General features: G+C 38.3%; 1 long non-coding RNA gene across 1 annotated transcript; it reads left to right on the top strand.

Moving 5' to 3' along the window:
* Positions 1-1,129: 1,129 nt before the first annotated feature.
* LOC130083485 (uncharacterized) lies at positions 1,130-13,901 on the top strand. Its single transcript, XR_008806841.1, has 5 exons — positions 1,130-1,409; positions 1,590-1,709; positions 2,529-2,613; positions 12,120-12,492; positions 13,620-13,901. It is a non-coding gene; the product is annotated as an uncharacterized LOC130083485 (long non-coding RNA).
* The last annotated feature ends 10,931 nt before the right edge of the window (positions 13,902-24,832 follow it).

Below are 24,832 nucleotides of genomic sequence, written 5' to 3'. Positions count from 1 at the left end.
ACGGGACATATAAAGAAAATCTGACTTTTTCCGTGTTTAGGTGTTATAATCGGTTCTCCGGTGCATCTACCAACACAGAAAACGTGAAAAGTGACAACCCAGTAACTTTGTTTTGGTAAGCCTTTCTCTGCAAGCATGTAAAAAAATAAGCCAATCAGATTTCGCTCCCCTTCTGACGTAGGAAGGGGATCTTATTATAATATTTCCACCCCTTAATCTGCGCGTTTCCACCCACGGCACCGCCATTTGGTTTCACAAGCGACAACAGTGTAACCAGTTCTAACACAATGGCAAAAGTTCTAGCAATGCATGAAAACTGTTCTGTCGTTCGTTGGCTTCACAGACGAGCACAGAACACTATTAGACCAAAAAATGTCACAGCTGTCTTATAAAGACCTCAGGGAACTGTGTCAACTTGTGTAAAAGTTAAACATGATGGTACATGCAAGTCGATAAGATTAATCAATGTAACTCCACAACAACTCCATAAATGTATCCACTAACCATTCAGAAACTTCTAAGTGCATCTAAAAGTTGCAACCTCTTCCTGAGTCTCTCCGTAAGGCTGCACTGCTACTGGTTATTTCTGAGATTTTGGATGAGTGAAAATATTTGTGTGTTTTGTTATTGTATCCTAAGCTCGTGTAAAGGATCGGCCCTCTTCTGAACGGGGCGGGGAGTAGCAGCTCATTTGCATTTAAAGGGACACACACAAAAACGGCGCGTTTTGCGCACATCCAAAAAGGGGCAAATTTGACAAGCTATAATAAATGATCTGGGGGGTATTTAGAGCTGAAATTTCAGACACATTCTGGGGACACCATAGATTTATATTACATCTTGTGAAAAGGGGCATAATATGTCGAACCTTTCTGAAATTTCAAATACCCCTTTAAGTAATTCATCCTTTTCTCTGACTCTAATCTATTTTGTTAGAAAAAAAATGTCCAATTGAGAATACTAACTATTAGAAATGTAATTTAGTCAATAACAAGACCTAAAATATAACCAGGAAACGACTGAAATACAGACTATCACACCATCCATTGTCTGAATACTACTAGAGTCCCGTCACACCAGGTGAATTTTTTATTTATTTTGTTTTTTGTTTGCCTGTCGACATTTTCTAATTTACATCACTCCTCTGATGTATAGCTTCATTCAGCATTCAGAGAAAAATGGACGTTGTGGGCTTTCATGCGTAGAACTTTCAATTATTCATGCATTTTGCATAACACGCACTTTACTGTCATTGGCTGAACTTGACACTTTTTTGATTGGTGTTTTTGTGCAGGCTTTCACAGTGAATGACAATACGCTAGCAGGCTGACTTGCTCATCTGTGTGTATTGCTATTATGAGGCAGTCTGTAATATACATACATTATATGCTACATTGCTTTGAATGCAGGTTGGTTTTTATCTAATTTTCCTTCCCGTAATGGCTTCTGTGGCCACTAATAAGAAAACATAATACTTATTAGTCCAATTTAAAGTTTCAGAGTTGAAAGGCACACAAAGACTGAACGTGTGTGTATTTGAAAATTCAATGCTAACACTGCCTCTTATTGTCTTTTGCACATAATTACAGACTAATATTTGCCTGACTTGCCCTAAGAATCGGCAGACAGCGTCGGAATTGCAATGTGCCTGAATAGCGACGCTTTACACTTCAAGGGAATCACATTATGAGAAGAGCCAGTGTCCTCAGGTGGGCATCAGCGGTTTAAATTCAACCATCAATCATGTGTGAAAGGCAAACCCACTCAGCACAACTGAAAGACAAGATCACAAAAACATTTCTCAGAAAAGTTCAATAAAATCCGAACAAAAAAAAAAAAGGCATATGTAATTGTTGAGCATCTGTTATCTGAGGTCAAACGAAGATATGTATCGCTCAGAGAAAAAAGTTAGCAATTAATGCGATTCACGCAGTGGGAGTAATACACTCATGTTGCTTTGATAAATCTGTGCGCTCTTGTGGAACCTTTAACACACGCTCCCCTTTCTCGTTACGCACTTTTTGTCCTTTATCTCCGTGTTTGTACGAACCATGACTTACAAATAAGGTTTACTGAAAAAACGCAATGAGATGTTCCTATAAGATATCTTTTTTTAATTAATAGGGTATAATAAGACAGTTAATTGCCAGCCCGCTCTCTGGGATTGTTTCTAGATAAAATAAAAGGTCTAATGAATTTGATCTTATTACGTGATGAAAAAGTCCCCCTCCCCCCACCCCACGCTCGTACTCCTCTGTTTTTGGTGTCCTTGCCACCGTCTGCTGTTTCTATAATCTCCAATTGCCCTTTCTTAAAGGGACAGTTCACCTAAAAATTTAAATTCTGTTATGTCATTTCAAACCTTTTTTTTTTTAATTCCCTACACAAACAAACAAAAAAAGTCAAGGTGATTAAGCTGAACAAGGCAGATGAAGAAGTTCATCTTGGTGCTCCTGTCCAGGTTTTATGATCATAACCACATCTTTTTCACATTTTAGCAGTGGTGTCTAAGATTAAAGTTTTAGCAGGTGCAGCTCCTTCAGTGATGTTGGCTTTGTGAAGTTTTCTGAGATCAGTTTTTGTGGAAACATCGTCTTCAGGGTGAATATTGAAGTTTGTCGTCATGTTGTTCTGTGTTGTTTGGACACAATCCTTCTTCTCAGTTAACTGTCCCTATCATTCACTTTCGGTTTTTGCCCTCTATTTTTCTTCGCTGTTGAAGTCTTGCCATGCTTTGTGTAAACACAGTCATAATCATAAAGAATGTTGTTTGTAAAACACACAAGAATTGGGTGGTTAAGGTTACAGATGCTCTTTCCTTTTTGGACGTCTGACAAGTCGCCCATTTCATACATGGCTTGCACATTAAAAGCACTGCTGAAAACCACTTACTGTATACTGCACTGATATACAAACTACAGAAAGATAAATAAAAGATAATCGCAAGGTTTGTTTTTTTCACTGTAGCCAAATGATATTAACCCCTATAATAATAGGTGTTTACATTATTTTGTCAAATTGTAATAAAATAACATATATATATATATAAATAATTAAAAAATATATATAGATGGGAACAACATGTTGTGTCGTGGTTATGAGACTCATGAGAACCAATGCTGTTTTGCATTGTTGATGTCAAACCTGACGTGACACGTCTTGATGTGCCGTTTCTAAACGTGAATGAACAACTTAAATTTCAGTTCAGTATAAATCTCTTTCAGAAAAGATCTTTTGGTGTTCATACATGTTTTGTATTGATAAAAAATTATATGATCAATAAGTTATGACAACATATGTTTCTATATTGCTTTAACTCATCAAAATAAGTTAAGCCATTTAAATTGTTTTATGTTATACAAGATTCAACTAATTTTTAAGTCAGTTTAATGTAATTTAAGTTGAAATGACTAAACATCCAAGTTGATTGTACTTAAAAATTTTAAGGCATCAACTTTTTTACAGTGATGACAGATGTTATATTTTGAGTGGACTATGTCTTTTAAAGCCTATGACACACCAAGCCGTCAGACCGTGGTTGAGTGTCAGCCGGCCCAGTTTTTGAGGAGTGTTCCGCACTAGTCGGACCCCGTCGAGGGCTTTTTGGCTGATTGAGCATGTTATATCGGTGTCGCCACCATCAGTGAGAGAGAGACTTTTGATTGTTTAGCTTAGCGAACGAGAATAAAAGTGAAACTGAGCAAAGAAGTCAAGACTGCAATGACAAAAGGCTGTTCTAATTTATGTCATCTTACCAGAGCATTCAATGCACAAATATTTTCATGACAACATGACCCACCTGGAAAGAGCTAAGTGATTGCATGATTGATATTCAAAACGGTAAGCATGAGCAAGCTGAAGTCCTAGCTTGGGTTTCTCTTTACGAATGATGAATATAGACTAATACTAGCTGATATAGACAGTTATTTACTTAAACGTAGGTGCGGAATACACGTGCTAGTTGACAGTCGCCTCACGCCAGTCTTTGTAGTGTTTTTTTTAAGAGCAGCTTTTTTTGGCCGAGACACCGCTAGTTCTTTTATGTCGGAGTGGGTTTGCCTTTTATCTCTCTCTCTCTCTCTCTCTCTCTCTCTCTCTCTCTCTCTCTCTCTCTCTCTCTCTCTCTCTCTCTCTCTCTATTGTCAGACCGTGCGGTTTTGCAGTACTTCCAGTGGTGGCTTTGCAGAGGGCCATTTTAACGAGAGCTCAGGGAACTGTGGTAACAGGGAAGTGGCTGTCACCATCTTTTTGTGTCGCTTGCCTTTGCAAGAGAGAGACAAAAAAAGTGAGAAAGTGTGAGAATCTAAGGCAGTCTTACATTTCAGCGTTTTTTTTCACCGTTTCTGTTCGATAACTAGTGGAAAAAAAGTAGACCACACAAGTTTCCCTTTCCCGCTGTTGTTAATGAATGCATGTGTCTTCAAAGGCATAACTGGAGAGAACTGAAAACCATGCTCCAAACCAGTCAAGCTGATCTTGCAAATTAAGGGCAAAGAAAAAGAGACACATATGGTTCAAAGTCTTAAGGTAAATGATTAATTCATGCATATCAGCCATCGAGACATCTATAAGATGCGGATCATTTAGGGGAAGATCAATGACTGAATTTATATAGGTCATAATATGATATTACCAGGCCCACATCTGGAATCTGCGCATGCAGTATTTTGCAGAAAATCCTGCAGGATTCACAACGTTCTACAAATCCCCAATCCCTTTGCATGTTCGATTATTAAGTATTTACGATAATTTTATCAACTTTAGATAACAATGTAGGGTTACACTTTATTTTAAGGTGACATAGTTACCCTGCACTTACTCAAATAAGTAATTAACTGCATGTACTTACTTACTGTAGAGTTACAGTTAGGGTTAGTTACTTGTAATTATGCATAAGTTACTGTTATTACTATAGTAAGTACATGTTGTAACATGTAACTACGTCACATTAAAATAAAGTGTTACCCAATGTAGTCCTCTCAGCTCCATTTAACACATGTAACATTGTTTAAATGTTCCACAGAATCCCAGATTTTCCTCAGCTGATTCTATGTGCCTGGTTATCACAAATCTCAGATTTAGATGATTGCTAAAGCGTTATGTAGAATATACTGTATATTTGTATTTCCCGATAGACAAAGAAAGAGACAAGTAGACAGTATGAGGTATGGCAGAGAAGCAGCGTGGATCACAGATACCTGTTTATAATTCACACTGGCTTTGTGTTTCATTGATGTGAAGCAGAACACTTCCAAGAGCCACTATATGCCACTCTCCTCATTGGGAAATTTTTTTATCAGCCATTTTAGTTTGTTTGAGAAAAAAACATTTTAGATAATATTCTAAATTAAACTGGCTGTACTAAAACCAAAGCAAATTGTGTGAAATATTGTTCAATTTTAGTATTTAATATTTAATTTTATATAATAATTAATTATATTTGTTTGTTTTTTTGCTCCATGCAAGATTTCATTAAAGGTTCTCTAAGCGATCCTGGGTGACGTCACTTCTTGTTGACGTTCGAACTATTGTCAAACAAAACGGAGGCTAGCTAGACCCTCCCTCCTCCTCATCCGCACACTAACCGCCCAAACCCTTCTTGTCGGTCATTGGCTGGAACAGTTTGTTATGTTTCGTGGTGCGGGTAAGCCCAGTTTGTTTTTGTTGCTGTTTGTGGAGCCTGGGCTGTCTACAGAGATCGCGTTTTTTTACAGTGTGTTCGGGGGACAGGCAGCCAGCGGATAGTGAGGAGATGTTTGCTGTATGTGACAAAAAATGTTTTGGCCTAAAAAACGCGTGACATTGCTTAGAGCACCTTTAAGCTAAAGTATGGAAGCTTGTTTCCGCCACAGAATGAAAAATAAAAAAGGTAATTTCGACTTTTTATCTCACAATTCTGACTTTTTTCTCACAATTGCGAGATATAAAGTCAGAATTGCGTGATATAAAATCGCAATTGCGTGTTATAAAGTCAGAATTGCGAGATATAAAGTCAGAATTTATTGATATAAAGTCAGAATTGCGAGATATAAAGTCAGAATTGATTGATATAAAGTCGCATTGAAATAAAGGTATTTTGAAATAAAGGTATTTCAGGTTATAAAGTCAGAATTGCGTGATATAAAGTCGCAATTGCGTGTTGTAAAGTCAGAATTGCGTGAAATAAAGTTGCAATTGCGTGTTGTAAAGTCAGAATTGCGTGAAATAAAGTTGCAATTGCGTGTTATAAAGTCAGAATTGCGAGATATAAACTATTCTGAGGGGAAAAAAGTTAGTCTTTTCCCCCCCTTAGATTTGGCCTGATAACTCGCAATTGCGAGTTTATATCTCACAATTCTGAGAAAAGATGTCAGAATTTCGAGATATAAACTCGCAATTATGTGTTATTAAGTCGGAATTGCGAGATGTAAACTCGCAATTGTGAGAAAAAAAGTCAGAATTGCGAGATGTAAACTCTCAATTGTGAGATAAAAAGTCACAATTCTGTCTTTTTTTCTCGCAATTGCGACTTTATTTCTCATAATTGCGACTTTGTCTCGCAATTGCGACTTTATTTCTCATAATTGCGACTTTGTCTCGCAATTGCGACTTTATTTCTCAGAATTGTGACTTTATATCTCGCAATTGCGACTTTATTTCTCAGAATTGCGACTTTATATCTCGCAATTGCGACTTTATTTCTTACAATTCGCAATTGTGAGATAAAAAGTCGCAATTATTATTATTTTATTTTTTTATTCAGTGGTGGAAACAAGCTTCCATACTAAAGCTCATATCTAGCTTAGAATTGGTTTTCAGAAAAAGGCTTTGATTTCTGTACCTTCTTTCCTGTTCGTTGCATGATGTATACTGCCTTATGATAGCCTCATGAAGATAATACAAGATCAGATTCACAGTTTCAATGGTTATGACCTGGGTGTGTTGAAGAAAACTGATCTCAGACAAGGATTTATTATTGTTTTGAGGCTTGAAGGCTGTATATGGGCATGGCCCAGCACCCAATACTGTGCTGTCATTTAACCTTCCATAAAGCATTCTGCCTCATATATACAATTACATTTATTTTTGGTTGTTATTGACAAGTTAATCTATAAGTACTGCCCCGTGCTGTGCAGTGTGTGTGTGTGTATGTGTATGCCTCACTACGCTTGAAAAATTTCAAAACCGCAACTCTCTCTTAATGTCAGAGCAGTGAGTCTAAATCAATGGCATCCATTTCTGTTTCAGACCTCATGCAACAGCAAGGAAATCGATCGATCTGGACATTTCTCTAAAGGGTCGTCTTCTTTTCCTGTTACGAATCTGTCCGTTGTGTTGAAATTGCGTTTTCTGATTCAGAGCCGATTCCTCGGCAACAGCAGCTAAAGCATCAAATGCTCTTTCTCCTCCAGGCCTGTTGATAATCTTCAATCTCCGATGCTGATCCTGTATAAATGTCAGTTGTTATCTGCTATTTGTCTTTTGAAACCGGGTCCGTTCCCCTTTCAACCTAGTTTTTCAGCAGTTCTTGAAGCTTTGAGTACAGACAAATCTGCATAAATGTGACCTGCTCCATCATTTTAAGGTTTATGTATGAAATGAAAATGGAGTAAGTCTTTGTTTTCTAATGATAGACCTATAATTATGTATCGAGTCCAATCCACTGTTGAGAAAATCATTTAAATAATGACTGTCACTACAGAAAATGACCTCTAAGGGATTCCAAAATAATTTCAGATTTTTTTTTTGGGACAGAATTAGGAGATTTATTAAAAAACACATGAAATAATTTAGACATCAATAATTAAGGCATTTATAATTTATTTAAAATATATTTAAAATTTATTATGTTCTTTAAAAAATAAATAAAAAAATCCTTATTTTTAATTTAACATGCTATGGACATTGAATGACTGAAGTAAATGTAACATTCAAAGAGCGTCATTTGAAATGTATCAGAAAATTGACATAGCTAGATGGCTGACATATTTTATCAAAATTAACACAATACGAAACAACTGAAATGTACGTTTATGTAAGCGCACCATTGCGATTTATGACTCAAACTAATAGTGCGCTAATTTCCCAAACCTGGCAACACTGGTCAAATATGTAAATATATGTTTGGCTAAATATGGAATTTATTAAAGAGTAATGTGCTGAGAGGTCAATTTGGGTTGGGTGGGGTCAAAAACTAAACAGCAGTTTCATTTGGCAGACTGTGAGAGGGTGTGAGAAAGTAAAATGGAAAGTTACAAAGGATGTGTGTGTGTAAGATTGCAAATATGAAAAACGGAAAGTGGCTAGTATAGCTGTCATATTAGCGCTGGTTCTGTGGACGTGGGCGCACTGCTCTTATATTAAACTGTCACAACCAGAAAGAATGTCTGGCCGTCTGGGCCACACTGAGAACAGACGTCTGGCCCAAGGACATGTGCTGACATCCACTCCCATGAATATTCTACTCTGAAATGTAACCTATAATTGTCTGGTGCTGGGTGTGTGTGTGTGTGTGTATCTCTCTCTCACTGTGTGTGTGTGTCTCTAAGCAGATGGGAGTGAAGCAAATTTATCTTCTCTTATGCTGGCCTATAATGCGTAATATTAGATATTTGGACTCTATTTTATAGATACAATACAATATAAAACTTGACAAACATGATTTATAGTAAGTGTCTGGCTGTTTATTACAGCGTGCCTATTTGCGCTTATTCAATTTTAATACACTACGTTTGTACGTTATGTGGTTTAATATACAACCCCTGCTCATATAAAGTGGCATAAATGTCAAACATTTGATCTAAATGTGTTTTTTATTCCTATTTTCAGCTTATTTTAACCCCTACAGACCCTGAACTTTTGAGCGAATTCTTTTTCGTTTCCCAAATGTCCCGCCCACAATCAAAACGCTCTGATTGGACCACAGAGATGCTGAGGATGATTAGGGGGTTTGCTGTCTGTCTCTCGTTCTCTGAACTGCATCTGCTACAGCTGTATTACATTAACCATGTCAGATTCACTTTTATTAAATACAAATTAGATTCCTGGAGCTTTGCAGCTGCTGCATCTGTGCTGAAAGAATATTGAGCTTCCTGATCTTCTGTATGTATTGTTCATTTGGCAATCGTTTGAAACACTTTCTATGTAGAGGAATGTAAACCTCTTTCCCCAATACAAATTCACGTTAAATAGTATATACTCTACCGTGTAAAGGTTCGATGTCAGTAAGATTTTTTGTAAAGAAATATATATATTTTTTACATTTATTCAGCAAGGGTACATTTAACTAAAGGTGGTAGTAAAGACATTTATAATGTTACAAAAGATTTTGACTTCAAATGCTGTTTTTGAAATGTCTTTAAGGTTGTGATTTGTTGTTCTTTATGTTTCATTACGCTCCATTAAGACTCTTAACCTCAGTAGCTGTTCGTCTGGGGCCGTCTTTTCATTTCAAGTTCCACATTTTTGATGTCTTGCTCTTAACAGATGCTCACTTGATCAAACAGGTTTCTTATACAGATGGTATGTACAGATAATGGCAATGCCAGACAGGCAACTCTAGAATAAAAGCATTCAGAAGATCAGAAGATTTTTATATTAATAGTTAGGAACACCATTTACAGTGAACTTTGGTTAAAGTCACGATGAAATGGAAGTAGCGGCAGATGGTTTCTGCTGTATTGTGAAGTACATCCGAGTGAAATGGATGACAAAAAGTTCTATATAGAACCTTAAAGGGTTCTGTCAGGGTCTTCACATATAGAACCTTTTAGGGTTTCCCAATCATGGGATCATTTTATGAATTAAAGAGCTCACAAACTTCAGAAATCTTCGGGGTTTGAGATTTTCGTTGACACTGGGCATGAATATTCATGAGTTTCCTGTTTCGTGTTAAAGCGCCACTGAAAAGCTCCACGGTTGATAGAAACCGTTTTCAGTAATCTAACTGTGTTTCAGCGTCGAACGAAGTTAACCTTTTTATAATTGTTCATGTATGCTCAGTTTGTATATCGTGTCATGTGATATGGTTTAATGATAAGAGCCAATGATTTTCCAGTGGCCTATCTAACATATCTAAACATAATCTAACATATTTAAACATAACTTGTATAAATGTATCTGTAGTGGCATTGTCACAGACTGATTTTTATTTCATGCCGATTTTACATGCACAGACTAACTTTTTGTAGTTCCAACACAACTGGACGCCCATTACTGAATTAATTCAGAAAAATATTCATATTATCTTAGTTCGAAGACGTTCAAGTAGATTTAATTCCTCTTTCGTGATTATGAAAACTGACATACGGTAGTCTCAGGGTTTCAGTCAAATCCCCTACGCCTCTTTGTGTAATTTAATTTGCGTCCCTCTTTTTTCCCTTACAATAGAGTAGACGTTGCACAAAGCAGCTCAGGAGAAATTAACAGCTTGACAGAAATTAAGTGTGAAATTGCTTCAGCAACAGGTACATGATAAGGTTATAATTGTTTGCCAATGAATACCAAAGCCATTTCCTCCCAAAGAGGATTGTTTTTTGTTGTTGTTGTTGTTGTTGTTTTAAGTGAAAGGAAGTATGAGAGTTTAGCACAAAAGAGCAAGCGGAACGAGAGCCCACAGTGGTCAATGTGCCCACTGTCGTCCCTGTGGACAGCTGGTACAGTGCCAGCCCTAAACACATTCAGATTTGTTGTCACCCTTGTGTTTGCCCTCTGACCTCTGGAGTGCATTGAGGCTAACTGCTTCTGAAGTCAGGGTCAGAGTTCAGTCTGTCCAGCAGATGTCTCCGAGAGTTTAGGCAGGAGTGAGGGATGATTTGCATGTTTTTCAGGATGCCGAGTCCCCAGCAGGAAATGGGTGACATCCTTCCCGGACTTTTTAGTTTGGCCTTGAGAAAGCTTGTCCGCCCGAGTCTGTTTTCAAACACAGACACAGTTACTGTTATAGATGCAAACATGTGCGTAAAACCATCTGGAAAGTGGTTGGAGAGGCAATTTTGCGAGAGGCAGTTGAACTGGAGAGTCATGGTGGGTTCATTTAGCTTCCTGCTGATGGGAGACCCCCCTGCCCTGTCAGAGATCGAGGGAGAGCTATTTAGGATTCTAGAGGGCAGTTAAATGATGGTCTGGCTGTGCTAACTGTATAAATTTGTACCATTTCCATCAATTATTAAAGCTCCCTGTGGACCAGTAACACCAAGTGGATTTATCATGCTTTGGAACACCCATGACACTGCTTCTCATTCAATAGCCCCCACTTTCTTAAAGGGATAGTTCACTCATTCATTTACCCTCGTGTTGTTTAAATCCTGTTTGACCTGCTTTCTGCCACAGAACACAAAAGGAGATGTTTTGAAGACTCTCTACCATGCATTTAAAATGGATGGGGACAGAACTTTTCAAAGTTCAAAAAGAACACAAACACATCATAAAGGTATTATAAAAGTGGTCCAGACCAGAGGTTTTGAAACTTGGGTTCGTAGAAAATGTGATAGACCAAAACATTCGTAATTTGATTATTTATTCGTTTTATTAATATTAATTATATTATATTATACCAAAGAACCACAAAAAATAATGTTAAAAAAATTAAGTACATATTTCAATATATTTTACTAGTACAATGACACATTAATACGTTTTTAACAACGTTAACATTTTTTAACAACGGATCATCATATTTGGGGGTTCTTGAAAACCCTGGTCCATTTGAATATCACTGTATTCACTGTGAGAAAACAAATTCATAGTGCTTTATTATTAATAAATGTTTATAGATTTTTCAAAATGTTGAGAATTTGAAACGTTTTTTAATTTCCATCCATTTTGTCACAAATATGCCATTTCAGTCAGACTTAATTGGACTAAAATATGACATGACAGAAAATATTGACTAAATGTGAAGGACATTTTCCTCAGAAGGAAATAAATTGTGTAAAAATTAACACTTTTCCTGTCCCACCAAGCCAGCTATATTAAATCCCACGTCATTCTACTAACAAGATGAATCCATTGACAGGACACTAATGAAGTAATAGCGATTCTTGAATCTGAAGACAGCTTAATTATCCACCAGTCCTTACTTTTTACCCCTGTATAAGGCTAGCGCTAGCCCTCGCTCTCATTAAGAGTCTTTGTTTCAGGGAATTGATCCCGAGTGAGAGTCCATGCGGCTTCTTGAAGATCCCACAGCACAAGATTCCTTTGCAAGGAGTTCCAGGATCTCACTTTACTCACATTCCGAGGAGGAAGAGTCCTACAGATGGGCTCCACGCAGCTCTGACTGCTTAGTTGCACCGCCTCCCTGCTGTGCAACATGATGTTACCTGCGACTGGCTCTCCTAGGACTTTGGGGGGTTGTCGGATGTGTCAGCCCCCGCTGAGCCGACAGGTGCAGGTGTGTTCCATCTTGGCGATAATGACGAGGGTGGGGATTTTGACAGCTGGACCCTCGGACATCTTCCAGACCGGCATATCGGCACACCTGTGGAGTCCGAAAGCACTCTGGAAAAATATGTGTGTGCATGTCCGCAAAGCCCTTCTCCTCTCTCAGCTTTCCGTAGGGGACTTTCACCCAAAACATACTAATTAATTTCTTTGTTTTACTAATTAACGCCTTCTTGGCCCACGTTAGCATGTATGCTAATCTGTGGCTCAGAGCAACTTGATGACTCGAGACGGGATTAATGGCTGCCTGTCAGGTCTGTCCCTAAAAGGGACTTTAGCAGTGCTCTGTGTAATATTAATAAATTACATTATACTTATATTTCATCTATTCTTTCAGGGATTGTACCTTCTGAATTATAGAATAGCATCATGAGGGGGAGTAACCCCATATAAAAACGAACACAATAAAGAACAAAAGGCCAGTATGAGCACTACTTCAAACTGACATTAGATCTTAATTTAGGTCGCGATTTAAAGTGATGTAAGCAAATCTACAGGGTCCAAATACACAGTTTCGTGGCCCCATTAGTGATAAGTGCTCATGTTCTGCTGATAGATGCTTGTGTATTAGACTCCACTCCGGCTCTCATGGGAAGTATGAATGATTCACAGCGAACAGTGGCTTCTGTATGTAAAACCCTGAATGAAAAGACACGTTCTTGCTGTGCTGACATGGATTCCATTAAACATGCTTAATATTTTAACAGATAGGTAAAACTCAGAGTATATGTTATGTTCCTGTGCATGGTATGATCGTTTGTTCCAGTAAATGCACACGTTATCTGTTTGAAATCGAAAAACAGCTGTGAATTGCATGAAAGTGAAAAATGACTGTGAATTGCATGAATACTGAGGGAGATATTGTTTCTTCTGAAGTTAAGTCAATAATTCACCCATGCAGTTAGGAGATATTACTGAGACAGCAATATGTTGTTCATTCCATATGTTTGATATGGCCAGGCGAGCAATATAGTTGACAGTGAGTGTAGATAAAAAAATATAGCGATTCCCTGGAACAATACCATATAACATGTCGACTTCCTCCCTTTTTGTCCTGTAGTTTTCCCTTCGAGGGACTGGGGGGCTTTTCTGTAATGTGATAACAATCAAACTGATGAAATAAAAGCTGTTTGTGTCATTTGGGGGAAACGCACACAAATTGTTTCCTTTTCCTTTCCCCTTTCTTTCAATTTCAGACAAATCTGCTGTGGATTAGGTGATACATCGGATGAAAGCGCACCTAACCAAGCATCTGTCCCGCGAAGAATGTGCGAAAGAAAGAAGATATGTCATTATTTATTTGGATCAGTCACAGCGGTGTTGGTGGAATGGGACTCTATCTGAAATTACTGATACACAAACGCCCTTTCACATCTCCTGAAATGTTCTGGATTAACCTGATTCACAGTTTCTGGCACGTTTCCCTATATTAACCTGATTGGACCGCTGTTTTGTATAACAGCTCTTGAGAGGTTAGAGCTACTGGAATTATTCCAGGGTTTTTTTTAAAGATGCAACAATCTTTAGATGCTTCTGAGCCTCTTATTAGAGTCGCTGGATGTGTGCAATTTGGAAAAAAAAGCACAAAAGGTAAGTATGATTTTGCCAAGTAGGACGGATTTCTGGTTTCTTGGGTCCAAAGAGGCACAACATTTTAGGATAAGGTCAGGGGGTTGACCAACATTCAGTAACATTTTGTGATACATTAATTAATCATATATATAAAATAAAATGACACTTCAACATTTACTCCCATGATCCAGACCCATTCAAAACATCTTGGGAACTAGATATCCACAACCCAGTGTCAGTAAATGCAACAACAAATTGTCATTTAACAAAAATTGTTCAGACAAACTTTCATTTAGCACATTTAAGTGGATAAAAAACAATAAAATGTAGTTGAGACAAAAATGTAGCTCCTTTTAATCAAGTACATTGAATAAGTAGCAGATTTTTGATTGTTTACTTATAAATTACTAAACTATCTAATGTTAACTAATGTTAACCAATTACACCTATTGTAATGTTACCTCAAATTCTTATAATTTCCCTCTCATTTTAGTGGTTTATGGCTAGAATATTGACAGAATTGTGTTCCAGAACCAACAAAAGATGGAGAAACATTTGTCACCAAGATTTAAATATATTTCAGAGTGTGTGTGAATTATACATGCACACGCACATACATCTACATACACCCTCCCACCTGATGTCCTTCTCCTGCATTGCTCTCCATAACCTGCATAAATGCTCATTACCTATCCGCTTTAGGTGATGTACGCTCTTTTCTTGCATAACTATGTTTATTCAAATGCGACATGTAGTAACTTTACATATATATGCAGATATTCCATAAAGTACCATTTGAGACAAGCCATGTTGCCAAGGACAGAGTGAAAGATGTGCAGGTATTCCAGAAGCCTCCGGACCTTAATTCAGGTTCTGTTTAGAGACTTCTAATATATGTAGTTCTGATGGGTCACCTTGGCACTTTCCGGTCCAATGTGTCCACACACCATTTCACACTGTCCTATGGGACAAGGCTTGGATCAGCTGACAGTTGATATTGTTTTTCCTCCATAAAAGCACCATCCTATCGTAACAGTTCATTCTGGATTGGAATTTCAACAGGAAAATATGCCTTAAAGGGCCTTTACTGTTTAGAATAGGGGTGTAATTTTGTAATGTTAGCATTCTAGTTCTGTCTACATCACAAGCAATGATGCAACATAGGAAATACAAAATAATTCCAGTGCATTTGTTTAGTAAGGTTTCTTTTTGGATGCTACATTGACAATTTGCATAGATTAAACAGAATTGTCTGTGATTAGTTAGAGGATTGGTTACAAACTCAACCGCTGTAAACCATTGTAATTTATTTTATAAAGTGCATTTACATGAACCTCAAAAGTTCAATTTGAGTTGAACTAAAGCAATTATTTATGTATTTATTTTAATTTTAATTTGTAGCTCAAACAATAGAGCATCACATCAGCAAGGTCATGGGTTTGATTCCCAGAGAATGCATAAACTAATACATAAATGTATTCCTTGAATGTAAGTCATGTTGGATAAAAGCATTTGCCAAATGCAAAAATGTAAATGTAAAATGCCATGTAAATGATTTAGTCTGGCTGAATTTGTATTGTACCAGTCTAATTTTTGTAAAGTCGAATTAACAGACCTAAATATTGTGATTGTAGCTCAGCCTCGTTCAGCACGAATACACATATTTCTGACTACAACCGGTCTCGACAGTGTAGACTTTCTCCGAAAGACAGTGACGTGTCACATGTAGCCTATTTAATTATTAAATTTTTCTTTTTGTTGTGTCGACATTGTAGCTCGACTATGCAAAAGCTTGATTATACTGAGCATGTTAAGATACCTTCTGATGCAATGGGAGCATATCTAAATGGATTTTTGTAAAATTAGTTAACCACACCATCTGCAATAACCCAGTGCTGAATGTCTCTTTCTCACCATCAGTGTAACAGCCAGCTGAGGTTACAAGGTGAAAACTCATGAATACAAACATCAATCTTCTCCTTCCTTTTCTTTCAGGTAGCACTTCATTTCAAGTCACTCTTTCCATTCCTGACTCTCTATCTCACACACGTTCTCTCAAGCTCTTCTAGCAAACCTGGTGAAGTAAATGTAATGGACTTTGGCAGGGTTGTGTTGTCAGATCCCAGAGCTCCAAACAGTAGAAGGGGCAGCCAGAGGGGACGTGACCAGTGGGAGAGAGGTCTGGCTGGTTAGCTGAACTATGCTTTGGCCTCCTTCAGCTGATGGAGCAGTTTCTTCCAGGTGCCACCATGGGAGACTCGAGCCCTTCGGACATCTCCGACGAGGATTTTTCCAGAACGATGCAGGAGCAGAAACAGCCAGGTGAGCAGAGAGAGGAAGCAGTCTGTAGTTAACCAGCACCACTCCTCTGAATTCATCGAATGCTGCTGGGCCCAGAGAACTGCTCAGAATCACAACAAGGTATTGATCTATATATCTCTCCAATTTATTTTGCTAGGCAGTTGTGGAGGTGAGAGGTGTTTCCGCTAGCTTTAGCTAACATCGAAATTCTTTCTCTTGATGTGCAAGGAAACCTGATGAGGTTTATAAACAGATTGCTGTTAAACTAGTGAAAAGCAGTATTCTGTCTACCCTGTGGTCTGCGTGGGTCTTAATGCCCATATAGTGATGGGGACACTATACTGTCAAAAAAAGCAACGTCCTTCAATTGAGACGTTAAACCGGGGTCCTGACTTCATGGTCATTAAAAATCCCAGGATGTCCTTCGAAAAAGAGTAGGGATGTAACCTTGGCATCCTGGCCAAATTTGCCCATTGCTTCCTAACCATCCCCATATATATACTGATTGGCTTATATTGGTCTCCTCTCCACCAATAAGCTGGTGTGTTGTCTGGCGCAATATGGCTGCCGTCGCATCATCCAGGTGGATCCTGGACATTGATGGTGGTTGAGGAGATTCCACCTTATATGTAAAGCTCTTTGAGTACAGAGAAAAGCGCTATATAAATGTAACAAATTATTAAGTATTATTATTATTATTATTCATGGAACGTTTAAATTTCTTTTTAATTTTAGTATTTTTTTAATATTACTACAGAATGTTCCGAATGTTTTAGAACATTCAAAAGTAACATTCCCATAATGTTTGCAAAATGATAAAATCGAATGTACTTAATGTTTGCGTAACCAAGAATTTTTTTTTGTAATGTTTGCAAAAAATAGTGCTAGGTGTGTGAATATCATTAGGAACAATCATTTACCATGTAAACGTTTGCTAAAAAGGTTTTAGTATAAGGTGATGTAACTGAGCCATCGATGCATTTCATTTGCTAACTGTACGTTCACACCGCCGCCGGCGAGAGCGGCAAAATTCGCTCTCGCCGCCCTGCCAGCGACGCCGTGGAAAGATTCGTGAACGCTCTGATGCTCTGACGTAGATCGAATGTTTGGTCTTTTTTTTTAAAAAATATTTAAAGGGGCTGTAAAGCAAACAAGCATGTCGATCATTATTTTTGCAGAAAATTGATCGATGGAAAGAACTTAACTTATAGTGACATGTTTGCTAACGAAATAAACCAATTAAAAGCCATTTGTGTGGTGTGGCTTTTGTGTTCATGGTTAAGTGCTATTCTTATTTGCATTCCCGCTGAAAAACAAGCGTTCTAGCGCGAAAATCCGTCAAAGACGCGCCGCGCCGCCCTCGCCGGAGCTCGCCGCCGGCTCTCATTGAAAATGAATGGCTTCCGGCCACTTTGACGCTCTCGCCGGCGGCGGTGTGAATGCACAGTTATTATTAACTACATACTGTAGCTGAGCTTTCAAATTGGAAGCTTTCAAATGGAAGTTTGACATCAACTGAAAGTGGAGATTCAGACTTTCTGAGTTGAATAGAATAAAGCAGTACTGTAGACATTTAGCATACTTTTCACAGTACACGTGTTACAAAATCCTTCTACAGCAACCTGGGGTCTTAAGGCCGATTGCCTCCTGGTTACCAGCCCAGAATGGGATTGAGACATGCCGTGGGCCAGATTTAAACCCACATCCAAACATGAACATTGTAGCTCAGTAGGTCTGGAGCATGTGTGCTAACCACTTGGCGGACATTAGTTCTCCTTGTCTCACTGGCATAGCACTGTTAAATGTGTACGAATGGTTTTGTCACACATATATTTACACACTTTTCCCCAGATTTGCATGGGGATGTGTGTGTTCATGTGTGCTACAGACATAGCTGAGTGGTAAACCTGAATGTGTCGCTCTGGCACTGCCAGGGCGCTCAGTGCATGTGTCCGTCTGTTATTGAGAAGTATGTTAGAAGGCCGTGTATATGTTCAGGCTGAACCATTCAACAGAGAGATTTACACTTCTGTCAGATGCCCTGTCGTGAGAGCCAGACGCTGTCTGAACAACCCGTCAATCTCTTTGCCAGCCTCTCTCTCGGTTTCTGATTTTCTGGATACTTTCCTCTCTATCTTTTTTTCAGTTTTCCAGATCTTTTGTTCTCTCATAGTCATTTCCTCTTCCATCAACAGGTGTTTTTATTTAATTTAAATCTTGTATCATTTCCATGGACCTGGCTCTCAAGATTTTGTGTGTGACTTGAATTTGAGGCTCTCAATGTTTCTTGATCCCATTCCCTTGCTATCTTTTCCTGAGAGTGTCCTGTCCCTACTGAAATCCCAACAAAAGCTGATCAAATGGTCTGAGATCATTTGCACAAAGAAAGTTATAACACAGTCTTAGGGTCAATAATGGCTGATCAGATGTTCATGTGCACGTGGGAGAATGTGGTATGACTAACAAATTAGTTGTTATCCATTGTGATGTGATCACATAACTGTGACACACACACACAGACACACTCACACACACTGCAGTGAGTAAGGAGTTTACCTGCGAAACAGCACTCCGGGTCAGCTTAATCAATGAGACATGTTTTAATAAGTTTGAACAAGCCTTAGCGGCAACACAAATACACACACACTTACAGGCATCTGGTGGTGTGTACCAGAGCTCTGATACTCTGGAAAAGAGTGTGATCTTTGTAAACTCCTTCTCCTTGTGAAGTAATTGCAGGTTGATAAAGAAAAGAGACATTGATTTCTGGACGCAGAATTAGGATAATTGTTGTACGTGTAGAGACTTGATGTGCAGCCATATGAGGGGGTTTATTACATAAGCACCACATGCAGATGGATGTTGTATTTGTTTACTATAAACATGAGGGGTTGTCCTGGGCGCTGTTGCTATAATTGCTAATTTTCCAAATGATTAAATTCAAGGAAACAACTGTTTCTTTATCCCTTAAAAAGAGTAGCAGCTGTTATACAACAATGTATGTACTTATATCCGATTTGTTTTGTTTTGTTGCATAAACAAAGAATAATATGTGTGTGTATAGTCGTAAAAACAGTGCATGTGTTTGTGAGTCAGGCAGAAAAGCAAATATGGCCGGCATGTTTTAAAAATGGTTCAGGACAGTTGGGGCATTCACAGACCTGCTTTTTGTGATAGTAGTAATTAGATGATGCCCCTAACGGTAACCATTTAGCGATTTTTTTCTGCTTAAACGGTATTCATTGATGTAAACTGCTCTGAAACTGCAAGCCTGTCTATCTATTTAATGAAATCACACCTTTTTGAAGTTCACTAATAATTAGGGTGACCATATTTTGATTACCAAAAACCGGCCTGGCAAACAGATACTCAAATGATACTCGAAGTTTACTCAAAGATGCCTTATTAATTTCAATACAATTAAAGTAGGCTATGCCTCCTCTGTATGGATAGAAAATTGTTATATTACAAGACACAAATTCAGATAGGCTTCTCAGAGGTTACTCAACATAATGAATGAAATAATGATAGAAATAATGTCTCTTCTGTATTACAAAAATAAATATATAAATAATAAATAACTAAAAGAAATACCCCCAAATTGAACAGAATACCTCACAAACTTACAAAAACGAACTAACAAACTAACTTTAGTTTTATTCCTCTTTATTCGTTTTTTTTCCTCATCCTCCTTGTTTGCCCATCTATATTTTGCTGTAGAGCTGATCTTTCCCAGCAGTTTTTTGAAAACCAGGACATTTTCATCACTTTATAAAAAACAGCCAGGACAGGACGTGAAAACAGGACATGTCCTGGGAAAACAGGACTGTTGGTCACCCTAACAATAATAGCTGTTTCACGATTCCTGTTTTTACATCCTAAATGTAAGACCTCTTAAAAGCTAATTCAATTGTATAATTTTTTTATTTTTTATTGGCAGACGTTGCCCACATATACCAAGTTCTGACATGAAACTCTAGATGGCGCAGGCTATTAGATCCTTAACTCAACCTGCTTGCAATGACATCATTCTCTATAGGGAACAGCTGATTGGTTCCTGCTGTATCAGCAGCCAATGAGCTTGTGTGCTCAAGCTTCAAATACTTAGTTAGCATTTGCCTTGGAAGTGCAGCACGCTTTCAGAAACCCTCCACCTTCCCCAGCTCCACCTGTCTAGATTTGCTACTGGTATTTCATGTATGCTATATTGTACAGCAACAGCATGTCTTACTTGCTCACAGCAGTACGTCATGTATGTATTGGCAGTAGCAAGTCCTCTACTTGCTCTGCAGCAGCAGCAGCAGCAATAACCAACATTAGCAGGAGCAGCGTAGCAGATCTATTCCGCCAAGACCAAATATAGCCTATCGACATTGTCATACCCATTACCATGCCAAAAACTCAGAGAGTTGTTATGACAACTAGTTTTAGTAGCAAATATAAGGTAAATGCTTGCACTGTTGAGCCCTCTTATAAGTAAATGTTTGGAGTTTAGCAAAAATGTAAGTAGAGGCAGATTTTTCCAGCGAGCCTTGGTTTTGCGAGGGTCTATCAAGCATTTCCATTTTCAAACCTGCTATCTTCCTGTTTTCCTCATTCTCCTATTTCCTTGTCTTTCATTGGGTTCTCTGCAGCATTCGCTATTACTTTGAACAGACTCTACTACTAACAACAGAGGTGGTAGTCCATTTACGCGAAGTCGATTTGTTATGATGCCCTTGCGTTGAAACTGCTTATTAAAAAAAAAAGAAGAGCATTAATGCGCCACAGAGCGAGCGACTTGATGGAAGTCTGCTCTAAAAAAATGAAAGCAGGAAGTGAAACGCTGTCAACACTCTCCCATGACGCCCCTGTCACATCAAACCCACATTAACTGACAACGTTGCTGTTTTAGAGAAGAGTTATTTCAAACAAGAGCATCTCTCCAGAGGAGCCCTTTCTTTAATCCGCTGAACAAGTACAAACAGCACAGTTACAGACTGTTGAGAACAAGAGAAGAGAGAGAGAGAGAGAGAGAGAGAGAGAGAGAGAGAGAGAGAGAGAGAGAGAGAGAGAGAGAGAGAGAGAGAGAGAGAGAGAGAGAGAGAGATGCATGAAATAAAGCCCTAGTTGTAGATAGGAGCCTCATGATTGTCTATTTTTGTTCTGTGTGGACTGGCACTTCTGCATGATACAGTATTTAGCTGACAGTGCTAATGCTGCTGTGACTCTTAGCGCAACAAAGATTTCAATTGCTGTTCAAATTTCAAAACACTGAAACGAGGAAAAGTTCTGATTGAATTTGGATTGATTTGATATCAAGTTTCACACTCTGAATGAGAGCGTAATTGAGCCAAAACTGTTCGTCACAGGGCAGATCGGCTACATTCACAAAGCAGCATAAGGTATTAAATATGGTTACGTTCAAACAAAGTTTGGCTTTTAACAATAATACTAATCACATTTTACACTGTAACCAAAACTTTCTTACATTTTCAGGACACTGGATCAATGCACTTCTGCCCAATTTCACCACACGCAAGTCTCTCGATTGCGAATGTGTCTGGTATTGACTGCACATTTAGGTGAATCCACTAGGTGGCAACACTCACAGTTTGGATAGTGCAGCAAAGTAGTCGAAGAAGATGGAAAATGCCAGTTGAGTAAAAACAAACAGAAGACAAAGGTGGAAACAAGAACAATGGACATGCATGCAAGGTCAGATGGTGAAGATAAGGTTACACTTTATTTCGACGGCCCACTTCAGACATTCTACTTACTATAAGTAACTTTGCGACTACATATCAACTAACTCCCATTAGAGTATTAGTATACTGTAGTAAACTGTTAGGTTAGGGTTAGGTTTTAAGGTCTGGGTTAGTAGAATAGAGATCGCTAAGACATGTGACCAACTGGGCGGCAACGTCATCAGAACGCAAAGAATTATGGGTATGTTTGGCCAGTTTACATGGGCTGGAATAGCAGGCTTGCTTTCTGACATGAAAAAAATAAAACAGTAGTGTGAAAAACATATTATAAATCCTAGAAAATGCAGCGGGCTAAAGATAACATTGTTGGACCATACCGTCTAAAACTAAATCATAATGCAAAGACGACATATGAGGAGAAAATAAAGGGAATCAAGGGACTGGATCCTTATGAGCATAGTGACTGGTCAGGAGACGTCAACCTGTTGCCCAACTTCCAGCACCCATATACAACTACATGATATTAAATGTTAGTGCATACACACGAAGTTTTCAGTAACTTCATGTCGCAAGTTTAAGCACCACACTGCTCGCTCTCTCTCTCATCTATCTGCATGCAGTCAGAATTCATGTCAAGATTGCAATCCTGGAGTGTGTGTGTGTGTGTTCGCGAGAGAGAGAGAGGGGCGCAATCTTTTTTTTTTTTTTTTTTTACAGTCTATGGATGGAACTGTGTGTGTGTGTGTGTTTGAGAGAGAGAGAGAGAGAGAGAGAGAGAGAGAGAGGCGCGATCATACAATGGAAACATAAAAACATACTCCGTCATTATGTTCATAACAGGACATAATTCAAACAGAACTGCAAAGTGTTTACTTATATTTGTGTACACTCGCAATAAAACACAACATTGTGCCTCACACCTATATATATATTAAGTTGCTCAAGCAAGTGGTCAAATATTTAACCATGTACTTATATTAAAATCGCAAACATTTTAAATTAAAACTTAAAATTGACAAAAACAGCCGACTCTCATGCCTTTTCTTTTGTATTTAAATTTTAATACAATAAATCTTGCATGTCACAAAGAACTTGTTTTTCCACCTCCAAGAATGAGTTCATTATGTCCTTGTTGAGGTAAATTGTTTTCCTTGCTTAAAACCCCGTCTTAAAGTAAAAAGATGAAAAGTAGTATTTAATTAAATACATTTATGGTGAGATTACTACATTTTTTTAAATTAAATGCATTTATGGTGAAATTACTACATTTTCAGGTCAATCTGTGTTCATTTTGACCACGAACCGTGCGCTGTCACTTTAATTCAGCATTTGCAGCACAGCAGAGATAGACTCGGTGTGTAAACGATCTCTGCACTGCTGTATCCGCACCGCAACTGGAACGGATCGACGGACTGCATCCGCGTGCAGTGTGAAAGCTCTAACCTGTTACGCCGCCTTCACACTGGCAGTTGAAATCATCTCCGATACGGCTCCGAAACGACCGGAAGTCATTCATTTCCTATGGAGATTCGCAGACCGCATGCGAATGGGTCCGAAACGGGTCCGACCGAGTGCGGTGCGAAGGAAATCGTGTCCGTTGGTCATCCGGATGCGTTCAAAAAATTGAACTCTTGCGAAAAGCTACGGACGGTTCCTATCCGACAATTTCAGCGGAAGTTAGCGTTGCTATGATACTGATAAACAAACCTGAATTCTTATCGTTGTAAAATCATTATTTATTTTATTAAAAGTTAAGTTGTCATGTAATTTTTTATTTTCATGATTTGCTAACGTTATTAGGGCAGTTAATACAATTAAATTGTAGGCAGACATCGAACTAAATATGATATAGTGGTATAAATTATACCACTATATCACATTTTTAGCTGACCTGACATGTCAACGTCCTGAGCAACTTTCCTCACGCAGCAGCCTTCCTATTAATATCTCTATAACCCTCATCAGAGAGATCATACAGAACTGACAGAATCAAACTGTCTAATCTCTCCGCCATTTTTGTTCTACCCGCTTCCAGCGCTTTTCACTGTGTAGTACGACGTCCGTTGGGGGCGTATTGCGTACTACGGAGCTGATTTCAACTGCCAGTGTGAAGGCGGCGTTATGGGTACGGAAAAAAATACGCACTGCAAACGGAGTATGTGTGAAACAGGCGTTAAGCTTTATGCTACTTCTATCGTGAGAACGACTACTGCAGTTTACAACACAGCAGGTAGACGGAATCTTGTACACTGCGTTCTTCCCTCCATGCAATCAAGTCTGGCGCCTTCTGTTTGTGCCGCGGATCCCCAAAATGCTTTGCGTTCACCACTGGTAATACGTCACTGGTGACGTCACATTAGCAATCTCTATAAGCTGACATGTACTTGCAAAGTTACTTATAGTCAGTAAAATGTCTGTTCATCAAAGTAAAGTGTTAGTAGATATTAAGCAGACAGTCTAGTGATACTCTAATGAGAGTTAGTTGACATGTTGCAAAGAGACATAGTTTGTAGAATAAAGTAGACCATCAAAATAAAGTGTATAACATTACATTATAACATTGTTTTTTTTTATTTTGTTTGTATACATTTTTTAAAGTTTTGGGCTGACAAAAGGGCTGACAAAGTTAACGCACTTACTGGTATCATTTTTAAATGTGTACAGTTGAATTTCTTAGCCAGCACAGTCTAGTGTTATTTCTATCTGGAGGTATTTTCACATTTAATGTAGGTTCTAAAGATTTCAAGTTTTATAATATGCCATGTATCCAAAACCATAACTAAAAATCGTTTTTGGTCAATGAAGTATACTCAGAAAAGCTCAGATGCTCGATCATGCACAATATGTAA

This window comes from Rhinichthys klamathensis, unplaced genomic scaffold (assembly GCF_029890125.1).
Source record: "Rhinichthys klamathensis goyatoka isolate OS25496 unplaced genomic scaffold, OSU_Roscu_1.1 h1tg000056l_1, whole genome shotgun sequence".
NCBI classification, from domain to species: Eukaryota; Metazoa; Chordata; class Actinopteri; order Cypriniformes; family Leuciscidae; genus Rhinichthys; species Rhinichthys klamathensis.
This window is presented reverse-complemented; position numbering and strand designations above follow the sequence as displayed.